The 12,758-nt window shown below is 44.5% G+C and overlaps 1 pseudogene; it reads right to left on the bottom strand.

Annotated features, from left to right (window-relative positions):
• Nucleotides 1-483: 483 nt before the first annotated feature.
• On the bottom strand, nucleotides 484-12,391 carry LOC137360200 (deleted in malignant brain tumors 1 protein pseudogene; annotated as a pseudogene).
• Nucleotides 12,392-12,758: the final 367 nt, after the last annotated feature.

Raw genomic sequence — 12,758 nt, 5'->3', positions numbered from 1 at the left:
CAGCGAGTGTTTCAGAAATGGAATGTTTACCTTGAGAACGTGGCGGAGACATGTTCAGTTGAAGCATTTAAAAAGGAACTAGACAGTTATTTGGAAAGGAAGATTGTGCAGAGTTATGGAGAGAAGGCAGGGGAATAGAACTGAGTGAATTTCTCTTTCAGAGAGCCCATGCAGTCATGATGGGCCGATGAAGGGAGAGTTGGATTGAGATTGTGACATTTCCAACATTTCAGATTATTCACTGCAGCTCAGGGAAAATCTCAATGGAAACTGATCTGTCTGTATTGTAAATGTGCTGCATATCAGGTATTTGCTGCATCCGGTGGAGAATGTTTTTTAAATATAGTACCAAAGATATAATTTTAAACAGTGATCCTAATATCAACAATAATTCCAACCGGAGATTACTGGAATTATTATTATCTGACTTTCCGGGTATGGACCGTCCCGGATTGTTTTAACTTCACTTCTTCCCAGATTCTATCAGCCGCGGTGGGAGATGAGAAACTGAGAAAGATTTTTATCTGAGCAGATGACGCCGGCATCATAGGAGTGTGGCAGGTGATAGTGATCCCATTGCTCTGACTCACAGTCCCACAGAGCGGCCTCGGTCCCGACGCACTTTACATTCCCCGTCACGATGGGTCCAGACCCTTCCCCAAAGTGAGCCCGGCCCGGCGCAGAGACTGCAGTCCCGCAGTCCATCACCCGACACACAACCGCGGCATCCTGCAGGTCCCAGAGAAAGGAAGCAACAGTCCCCCACTGTCCCCTGTAGTGAATCTCCACTCTCCCAGCGCACCGACTGCCCCCATTCACCAGTCTCAGCTTCACCATCTCTGTAAAATATCAGAAATTTCATCAAGAAGTTTAAGCGTGTTAAATCCACAAGTTCTCAGCGCACCGCCCCTCCCCATTCAACAGTCTCAGCTTCCCCGTCACTGTAAAATATCAGAAATATCATCAAGCAGTATTTGTGTGTTAAACCCACATATTCCCAGCACACGAACCCTCCCTATTGACCGGTCTCAGCTTCACTGTCTCTGTAAAGTATCAGAAATATCATCAAGCAGTTATAGTGTGTTAAACCTACAGATTTCGAGCGTACAGACCCTCCATATTCACCAGACATGAATTGATAGCAACATCAGTCTGCCCACAGAACTCTAATAAAACCCGGAATAAATATCACACATGAAAGAAAAAGGAGGGGGAAGTACTAATAAACGGTGCAAGCGAGCAGGGAACCGGGATACAGCCGGATATTCCCATCAACACAGCGGCTCCAATGGGATCCGGGTGATGACAGGCTCAGAACAGATTTAACCTGCAGATGTGGGGAGATGGGCGCGGCTGTAATGATCACATGTTTACGTGTCTGCGAACACAGTGAGATCCCAGCACCAGGAAAGAGCAGATGAAATTGCACCCTCACCCATCACAAACAAAAAAGAGGGCGCTGGATGATCATATGATCTTGATGTCAGCGCAGATTGGTGAGGTGGACCTTTGGACCAGCAGCAGTGTCAGTGGAGCTGATCCTTCACTCTCTGCTCTTCAGAGACCTTCAGTTATTGTCCCTCCGCATCAAGACAGCAGCCATCTCTCAGCTAGGTAACAGTGTGAGTGGAGCTGATCCTTCACACTCTGCTCTTCAGAGACCCTCAGTTATTGTCCCTCCGCATGAAGACAGCAGCCATCTCTCAGCTCGGTAATGGTGTGAGTGGAGCTGAACCTTCACACTCTGCTCTTCAGAGACTCTCAGTTATTTTCCCTCTGCATGAAGGCAGCAGTTATCTCTCAGCGAGATAACAGTGTGAATGGAGCTGAACCTTCACACTCTGCTCTTCAGAGACTCTCAGTTATTGTCCCTCCACATGAAGACAGCAGCCATCTCTAAGCTAAGAAACAGTGTGAGTGGAGCTGAACCTTCACACTCTGCTCTTCAGAGACTCTCAGTTATTGTCCCTCCACATGAACAGCAGCCATCTCTCAAATACATTTAAAGACCTTTACAATCACTATGAGGGACACACTCCCTTTCTGACTCGCAACTGGGCAGCGGGTTCATCCGTGATCAAACAAAAAGTGCTGAGATTGTCGCCCAAGCTTAATATTTAATGGGATGGATTGGAGCAGAGAGATAGAAGATAGTGTGAAAATAAAGGGCGATTACCTGACGGGTCAGCCTGACTGCTCCCAGGTCTTCCTGAAATGAGAAGTTAATAATTAGAATTCACTGGGACAACAAATGAATGAAACTGTTAGAAAGAAAAGACATAAATACAACTAATTGCAGGATGATTATTCTCATTGCTTTGCGGAAGAGATTATACCGGGATCTGTGATTTCATTTCTTAACACCGAAAATACAGTTTCTGCAACAAATTAATATTAGTAATTGGCCATAATGTCTCCAGAATTGTTTTCACACATGCACACTGACACTCGGATACATTCTCTCCTTGTGGTGACGGTGGGTGGGCTGCGTATATTACCAGTATGATGGTGCTCTGAAAAAGCGGTGGTGATGGTACTCTCCCTTCTCGAATCTTGCAATGAAACAGCACAGAGGGACTCCATTCGGCCCATGGTGCCGAGGCTGTCTCTTTGCACAAGCTGTCTAATTAGTCCCACTCCCTTTCCCAATCGCACTGTAAATTTGTGCTGATGGTGCTCTGACTATTGATGACCTGAGTGCAGGTGCCCTGAGAGGAGTGTGCTGATGGACCCGCGTTTAAACCCGATGTTGATGGCGCGCGAAGTGAATTCAGCATTCCGAACTAAAGTTCAAGAGGAATTCGAACGCAAATAATAGATTTTCCGATCCTGTGGTCGATTTCAATGCCCTTTAATTTACTGCAAAGTCTTCCAACGGTAACTTTCAAAGTTTCTATAAACGTGTAATTGGGCCTTTCGGCTCTTCAATAAAATATATAGCTTCCTCAAACAAAAGAAAACAAGATGAACGGTTTGCCAGCCTCCTAACTCCGTGCTGACTATTTCTTACTGAGTTCCTGCTGTTCTGATTCTCTTGTAACCTGCCCTCGCCGACGTGTCCTCTTCTATTACCCGTTAAAGATGTTCAATCAATGGTCCTCCCGTTTACTGGCAAAGCATTTCTGCATTTTAAAAATGCAGTCAGTCGGTTGACCTGAACCCAATGTCGCTGATGATAATGAGTCTCACAGATCTCCAGGCGTTTTTACTATTCACAATATTATATACTATCGACGGAAGTTGACCTGATCCAAATCCCCCTGATGATAATGTGTCTTACAGATCTCCAAGTGTTTTTCTATTCGCAAAATTATATACTACAGACCGTGTGTTGACCTGATCCCAATCTTCCTGATGATAATCTGCCTCACAGTTCTCTCGGTGTTTTTTGTTATTCACAACATTATGTACTATAGACGGTGTGTTGACCTGCTCCCCATCTGCCTGGTGATAATATATCTCCCATGTATCGTTGTCCCTTTGTATACTCTCTTGATATATTATAGACAACGGGACACCAATTCCCATCCTCAGCTGTGCTGACCGAGTAAACTTGAATGAGTTGCAGTTTCCCCACTATAATCTCACTGGTCCCTTGATGCTCCTAGTTATGCAGTGTAAATGGTGTGTGACTTCCTCCCAGTCCTGGAGTCTTAGAATTCCGACCAACTTTCCCTGATAATAGTCAGCTCCCACAAATTCCCCTTTTCCAGTGACCCAATGACAGACGAGGGGAATAACCGTTCAGTATTTGCAGAAAAACGGTTCCATCTCCGTGTTTCTGCAGAGTCTGTAAATCTTCTTCAATCCACTCAGTCATTTTCCCTACACTTCATGCATTTATCATTTCAGCCAGTCATGCCATGCCGACTTTCTGCCCCAGATAGTCCAGTGGTTAAAGGAGAAAGCCCACGAACACCTTCTTATGGAAACGAGGGATGGACAATAAATGGGTGTAGAACAATATCGCCAACATGATGACAGTGGTTCAAGAAGCCACCCCGTCATCCTTTCTGGCTAAGTAGGGTTGTTCAGTAAATTCCGCCTGACCAGCGAGCTCAGAACCCAAAAATGAATCTAAACAAACTGTAACCGACTCTCCCGTTCTTGTCTATTCGACAGGTTTATTTCATACGGCCTCAGAGAAATGTACAGTCGTTCCCCTTTCTCAATCACTACCATGTTCCCATTTATCTACACTGCTCCTCATGTCTACTGATCCCACCATTCTCTCTCGCATGCTTCCTCACAATTTCTAACTGATGTTCTCGAAAAAGTTTGAATGCATTTTTTTGTGAACCATTATCCAAATCACCTATATATACAGAGAATATACCCACTGTTCTCACACTCCTCTGGTCGGCCTCCTACCCTATGTAAACCTCAGCTGATCGAAAATTCTGCTGCTGCTGTTCTCTTGGCACAGACAGTCCCGCTCACCCATTTCCCCTGCTTTAACTGGCCTACGGTGACTGCCGGTTCCCAGCGCCTCAAATTTATCTGATCACACTGTTACCGTCCTGACATTTAGACTAATGGGTTTGGTGCGAAAATGTTAAGTTATTTTAACATTTTGTACTTCATATGACATGCTATTGCGCTGTATTACCACAAACAGTAGTAGAGAACTATTACTTTTAAATAAAAATAAACTTAAATGAGGTGAACTGAAACGGAACAAACGTGGGATATTCAAAGCCCAGAATTTGAACTCTTGAATAACTTGCAAAGCCAAGACAGGGTGGTTTAGGGATTACAATATACAGTCAATACAGGGAGTTTATAAATACATGCTTCTCATGGCAGATTATTAAGTGGTCAAGAATCAAAATAATTGTATTATATCAAACTTTTTTAGGTCCAATTTGAACAACTTGCGCAATGAAGTGAGCTCTTGTGGATTTCAGCAGCAAATGAACTGATAGAATTACAGTTACTGCTGCTTACAACCACAAGCAAAGCACCGGACAGAAGGAACTCACATCAAACAATCCGGATTCAGTGTGTTAATGGCATTATCAGTAACTTTTAACAATCTATCTCCAGAACAAATGAGCTAGTGCCTGAAGAAACGCTAACATGGTTAGAAATAAACAAACACGCTTCAAACATTTACAGTACCGAGACAAATTGTTCTGGGCACTGTCTGTTGAATTGAAATATGGAAACGAATTCAAGATTTGTTCCACAAGGTGACCAGAGTATGAGACTTGTGAAAGGACATTAAAAAATTTAATAGGAGTAGGATTAGGCCATACTACCTACCCAGACTACGCCGCCGTTCAATAAGATCATGGCTGATCTACTGCCCCAGATCAACTTTCCCACCTTTCCCCAGAGATTGGGAAACAACTCTGGATCTTTCAATAAACACTGCATTGCACCATATAAAAAGTATGGGACATGTGGAAAGAGATTCAGAAACACATCTGGACAATAAATACTACATCAAATGTATGAGGCATGTAGAAATAGACTGAGAAACACGAATAATTACGCGACACGTGCACATAAATGTTTGAAATACAAGGCATGATTTAACGTAAAAAGGCTTTGATTTGAAGATTGTTGATGGCTAAATAAAACTGTTCATCCAACTAATTCCCCCGGAAATTAGTAGCATCATTTCTGGAGGGTGGAATTGATAACTCTATTAATGTTCTTTGGCCTCCTTATCTCGACAGACAATGGGTAAGCGTCTGGAGGTGGTCAGTGGTTTGTGAAGCAGCGCCGGAGTGGCTATAAAGGCCAATTCTAGAGTGACAGGCTCTTCTACAGGGGCTGCAAATAAATTTGCTTGTCGGGGCTCTTACACAGTTGGCTCTCCCCTTGCGCTTCTGTCTTTTTTCCTGCCAACTACTAAGTCTCTTCGACTCACCACACTTCAGCCACGCCTTTTTGGCTGCCCGCCAGCTCTGGCGGAAGCTGGCAAGTGACTCGCACGACTTGTGATCAATGTCACAAGATTTCATGCCACGTTTGTAGACGTCTTTAAAGCGGAAACATGGACGGCCGTTGGGTCTGTTACCAGTGGCGAGCTCGCTGTACAATGTGTCTTTGGGGATCCTGCCATCTTCCATGCGGCTCACATGGCCAAGCCATCTCAAGCGCCGCTGACTCAGTAGTGTGTATAAGCTGGGGATGTTGGCCGCCTCGAGGACTTCTGTGTTGGAGATATGGTCCTGCAACCTGATGCCAAGTATTCTCCGGAGGCAGCGAAGATGGAATGAATTGAGACGTCGCTCTTAGCTGACATACGTTTCCCAGGCCTTGCTGCTATAGAGCAAGGTACTGAGGACACAGGACTGATACACTCGGACTTTTGTGTTCCATGTCAGTGCGCCATTTTCCCACACTCTCTTGGCCTCTCAGTCTGGACAGAGCAGTGGAAGCCTTTCCCATGCGCTTGTTGATTTCTGCATCTTGAGACAGTTTACTCGTGATAGTTGAGCCTAGGTAGGTGAACTGTTGTACCACTTCCAGAGCGTAGTCGTCGATATTGATGGATGGAGCAGTCCTGCCCCATGATGTTCGCTTTCTTGAGGCTGATGGTTAGGCCAAATTCATTGCAGGCAGCCGAAAACCTGTCGATGAGACTCTGCAGGCACTCTTCAGTGTGAGATTTTTTATTTAGTTTTTTAAATTTTATTTTATTTTTATTTAGAGATACAGCACTGAAACAGGCCCTTCGGCCCACCGATTCTGTGCCAACAAACAACCACCCATTTATACTAACCCCATATTCTCCACCACATCCCCACTATCCTCCTACCACCTACCTGCACTGGGGGCAATTTACAATGGCCAATTTACCTATCAACCTGCGAGTCTTTTGGCATGTGGGAGGAAACCGGAGCACCCGGAGGAAATCCACGCAGACGCAGGGAGAACTTGCAAACTCCACACAGGCAGTACCCAGAATCGAACCCGGGTCGCTGGAGCTGTGAGGCTGTTAAAACAGCATCGTCAGCAAAGAGGAGTTCCCTGATGAGGACATTCCGTACTTTGGACTTCGCTCTTAGACGGGCAAGGGTGAACAGCTTGCCCTCTGATCTTGTGAGGAGGAAAATTGCTTCTTCAGCGGACTTGAACGCATGTGAAAGCAGCAGGGAGAAGAAAATCCCAAAAAGTGTGGGTGCGAGAACACGCCACTCAGGACAGGAAAGGGCTCTGATGAGGAGCCACCATGTTGAATTGTGCCTTTCATATTGTCATGGAATGAGGTGATGATACTTAGTAGCTTTGGTGGGCATCCAATCATTTCTAAAAGTCTGAAGAGACCACGTCTGCTGACGAGGTCAAAGGCTTTGGTGAGATCAATGAAAGCAATGTAGAGGGGCATCTGTTGTTCACGGCATTTCTCCTGTATCTGAGGAAGGGTGAACAGCATGTCAACGGTCGATCTCTCTGTACGAAAGCCGCATTGTGCCCCAGGGTAGACGCGCTCGGCCAGCTTCTGGAGCCTGTTTAGAGCGACTCTAACAAAGACTTACCCGACTATGCTGAGCATGGAGATTCCACGGTAGTTGTTGCTGTTACCGCGGTCACCTTTGTTTTTATAGAGGGTGGTGATATTGGCATTGCGCATGTCCTGGGGTACTGCTCCCTCGTCCCAGCACAGGCATAGCAGTTCATGTCGTGCTGAGAGTATAGCAGGCGTGGCACTCTTGATTATTTCAGGGGTAATGCTGTCCTTCCCAGGGGCTTTTCCACTGGCTAGACAATCAATGGCATCACTGAGTTCCGATGTTGTTGGCTGTACGTCCAGTTCATCCGTGACTGTAGAGGCTGGGCTGCATTGAGGGCAGTATCAGTGACAACATTCTCCCTGGAGTGCAGTTCCAGGTAGTGCTCAACCCAGCTGTCCATTTGTTTGCGTTCGTCAGTGATTATGTCCCCTGATTTAGATTTGAGGGGGGGGGGGCGATCTTCTTGATGGTTGGCCCAAGAGCTCACGTAATGCCATCATACATTCCTCTGATATTTCCGGTGTCTGAGGCCAGCCTATTAATAAACAGTACAAATGTAGCAATATTGGTTCCACATCCAGTTCATGTAATATACAGTATTTATTTTCCTTTCTGAACATTCCAAATTCTGTACCAACTATTTAATCTAATTATCTGTACCACACGTCACTTCACTGAGAAATTCCCGGGACAGGAATCTCAAAGTGGGATGAATCGGCTAGATGCAGATCCCGGTACTCTGCAGTTCTGACTCCCCTACACTTGATTGAAACACTGACTGCCTACTACTTCCAGGAGTTCCGCTTTAAACGCATGACAAGAATTTTAAATCCAATCTGCTGCATCTGTCCGAGAGCCATCGGAAACAATATAAAACGAACTCTTGTGGCATTTGTGTTCAATGTTTGTAATAAAACTAAATTTAACTCAAATCTCCTCCGGAAATGCAATTAAATGTTGATCAGATGACAAATGTTAGATCCGTTTTTGCTGTCAGTGACAAAAATGGATAACAGTTCCCTGTTTGTATTTGATGACATTAAAATCAAACAGGACAAAATGTATTAAGTGATAAATTTATAAATTAAGGAAAATGTTTCAATATTCACTGTATACGATCTCAGTAAATGATACATTGAAATAAATATGCACATTTCCAACAAATTGATTTTGATCTGGGGCCGATTGCTAAAAAAAAATATTCAGGGATTCGGTTACATTTTATACTTTTTCTCCATTCTGAGGCTTGCATAAAATATTCATAAATTACCATCAAATGTTAGCGAACTTATCCCTGTCGCTGTTACCAAGGGACGCCTGAACTATGAGGTCATTAATTATTCCTATCTGGTTGCACAATACCAGGTCTAGTATAGCCTGCTCTCTGGTAGGCTCCGCAACATATTGTTCCAAGAAATTATCCCAACGATATTCTATGTACTCCTCATCTAGGCTACCTCTGCCCATCTGATTTTTTCAGTCGATATGTAAGTTAAAATCCCCCCATAAGTATCGTTGTATCTTTCTGACAATCTGCCATTATTTATTCCTTGATATCCCGTCCCACAGTGTGGTTAATATTCGGTGGTCTGTGCACCACTTCTGACAAGTGACTTCTCGCCTTTATGATATCTCATCCCTACCCAAACAGCTTCTACATCCTGGTCTCCTGAACTTAGTTCATCCCTCACTGTTGCACTAATACCATCATTAACAGAGATACCCCTCCACCTATTCTTATCTTCCTGTCCTTCCTAAATGCCATGTATCCTTCAATATTCAGGTCCCAGTCTCTACGTATAAATGATCTAGACCTTGGTGTACAGGGCACAGTTTCAAAGTTTGCAGATGATACAAAACTTGGAAGCATTGTGAAATGTGAGGAAGATAGTGCAGATCTTCAAAAGGGACATTGACAAGTTGGTTGAATGGGCAGTCAGTTTCAAAGTTTGCAGATGATACAAAACTTGGAAGCATTGTGAAATGTGAGGAAGATAGTGCAGATCTTCAAAAGGGACATTGACAAGTTGGTTGAATGGGCAGTCAGTTGGCGGATGAAGTTCAATGCAGAGAATTATGAAGTGATTCTTTTTGGTAAGAAGAACATGGAGATAAAATATAAAATTAAATACTGAATTCGAAAGGGATTACAGGAGCAGAGGGACCTTGGTTTAATAGTGCAGACGTCGTTGTGGGTGGCAGGCCAGATTGAGAAAGCGTTTAATAAAGCATACACTGTCCTGGGCTTTATTAATAGGTGCATAGAGTACAAGAGCAAGGAAGTTATGTTGAAATTGAATAACACACTAGTTCGGCCTCAGCTGGAGTGTTGTGTCCAGTTCTGGGTGCCGCACTTGAGGAAAGATGTGAGGGCATTGGAGAGAATACAGAGACGTTTCATGAGAATGGTTCCAGGGATGAGGAATTTCAGTTATGAAGGTAGATTGGAGAAGTTAGGCCTGTTTTCCTTGGAGAAGAGAAGGCTGCGACGTGATGTGATAGAGGTATTCAAAATAATGAGGGTTCTGGACAGAGTAGATAGAGAGAAACTGTTTCCACTCGTGAAAGGGTAGAGAAGGAGAGGGCACAGATTTAAAGCATTTGGTAAAAGAAGCTAAAGTGACATGAGGAAAATCTTTTTCATGCAGCGAGTGTTTAAGATCTGGAATGTTTGCCTGAGAACGTGGTGGAGGCTCGTTCAACTGAAGCATTGAAAAGGGAAATAGACAGCTATATGAAAAATAAGAATGTGCAGAGTTATGGAGAGAAGGCAGGGGAATAGAACTGAGTGAACTTCTCTTTCAGAGAGCGCATGCAGACACGATGGGTGGAATAGCCCCCTTCTGCACTGTAACAGTTCAGTGATTCTGTGATATTGCCTCTCCTCCTTGTTCCAACCAGAATGTATCAGTTCACACTTCTCTGCATGAAATTTCATCTGCCACGTGTCCGCCCATTTCACCAGCCTCAATTTATCCTCTTGAAGTCAATCACTATCCTCCTTACTGGCCAGGATTTCAGGAAAATGTGCCGCTTTTCTTCCAACAGTTCAACAGTGTTGAGTTTAATCGTTGTAACTGCTTCCTGAAATATCTTAGCTCTTTCATTTAATATTCTGTGCATTTCACTTTCTCAATATTTCCCAACATTTAAATGACAATGCGCAGGCAGCGGTGGGATCTTACATAGCAGTTTCCTCTTGTGATACCTACAATAACCGCGGACCCATTACTTCGGCTCCCCAAGGCTGAGAAACCTGCCTCCCCTGTTCCCCAGGCTCAGCTTCACAATCTGTGTAATATGTCAGATCTGAGGCGAAGCGATCATTGGAAGCGGACAGCCGGGCTGACGGTACATGCCTGGTTGCGGCTGCTGGGTTGATGAATGGAGAGTTGGATTAAGATTGCGAAATTTCCAGCGGTTCAGATCACTCACTGCGGATTTAGGGAAAATCTCAATGGAAACTGCTCTGTCTGTATTGTCAATGTGCTGAGTATCAGGTATTTGCTTATCCCGGTGGAGAATGTATATTAAACATAGTACCAGTAATATAATTTTATACAGTGATCATAATATTTACATTAATTCTAACCGGAGATTACTCGAATTATTATCATCTGACTTTCCGGGTATGGACCATCCCGGATTGTTTTACTTTCACTTCTTCACAGATTCTATCAGCCACGGCGGGAGATGAGAGACTCTGAAACATTTTTACCTGAGCAGGTGATTTCGGCATCAAAGGAGTGTGAGTTGCTATCGTGATACCAGACAGTTGATTGAATTGCAGAGACCACGGTCCCGCGGCCTAGCTCCCGACACACAGCAGCAACGTCCGGCAGATCCCCAGCATTGCCCAACACAGTCCCCCACTGTTCCCTGTCCAGAATCTCCAATCTTCCAGCGCACCGACTGCTCCCATTCACCAGTCTCAGCTTCACCATCTCTGTAAAATATCAGAAATATCATCAAGCCGTTATCGTGTGCTGAACCCACAGGTTCCAGTGCACGGACCCTCTCCGTTCACCAGTCTCAGCTTCACCGTCTCTGTAAAATATCAGAAATATCATTAAGCGGTTGTAGTGTGTTAAACCCACAGGTTCCCAGCACACGACCCTCCTCATTCACCAAGCATGTATCGATTGGAACATCAGTCTGCACCCAGAACCATAATAAGACCGGGAGTAAATATTACACGTGAAAACAGAAGGTAAGGGAAATACTAATAAACGGTGCAAAGGAGCACGGAACCGGGAGACAGCCGGATATTCCCACCAACACAACGGCTCCAATGAGAACGGAGTGGTGAGAGGCTCAGAATAGATTTTACCTGAAGAAGTGGGGAGATGGGCGTGGCTGTAATGGTCACATGTTTACGTTCCCAGTACTGATTGGAGGAAGACAATGAGATCTCAGCACCAGGAAAGCAGATGAAATTTCACCCTCACCGAACACAGCCAATAAAGACAGGGTTGGATGATCATGTGATCTGGATGTCAGCACATAATGGTGAGGTGGGCCTTTGGACCGCCAACAGTGTCAGTGGACGTGTTCCTTCACTCTCTGCTCTTCAGACACCCTCAATTATTGTCCCTTCGCATGAAGACAGCAGCCTTCTCTCATCTAGGTAACAGTGTGAGTGGAGCTGATCCTTCACGGTCTGCTCTGCAGAGACCCCCAGTTATTCTTCCTCCACATGGAGAGAGCAGTCATCTCTCAGCTAGAATTAAAGACCTTTACTAACACTATGAGGGACACACTCTCTTTCTGATTAGTAACTGGGCAGCGGGTTAATCCGTGATCAAAAATTGTACCGAGATTGTCTTCCAAGCTTCATATTTAATGGGATGGATTAGAGCAGAGAGATAGCAGATAGTGTGAAAATAAACGGCGATTACCTGACGGGTCAGCCTTACTGTTCCCAGGTCTGCCTGAAATGAGAAGTTAACAATTTGCGTTCACTGGGGCAAGAAATGAATGAAACTGTCAGAAAGAAGAAACACAAATATTACTAACTGCAGGACCATTATTCCCATGCCTTGCAGAAGAAATTGTATCGGGATCTGTAACTTTATTCCTTCAAACAGAAAATACAGTTGCTGTAACAAATTAATATTGGTAATGGGCCAAAATGTATCTGGAATTGTTTTCACATATACACACACTGACACCCGGATACACTGTCTCTTTATGGTGACGGTGGGTGGGCTCAATGTTTTACCAGTGTGAAGGTGCTCTGAGAAGGCGCTGGTGATGGTTCTCTCCCTTATAGAATCCTCCAATGATACA

The sequence above is a fragment of the Heterodontus francisci genome, unplaced genomic scaffold, assembly GCF_036365525.1.
Source record: "Heterodontus francisci isolate sHetFra1 unplaced genomic scaffold, sHetFra1.hap1 HAP1_SCAFFOLD_178, whole genome shotgun sequence".
Classification (NCBI taxonomy): domain Eukaryota; kingdom Metazoa; phylum Chordata; class Chondrichthyes; order Heterodontiformes; family Heterodontidae; genus Heterodontus; species Heterodontus francisci.
This window is presented reverse-complemented; position numbering and strand designations above follow the sequence as displayed.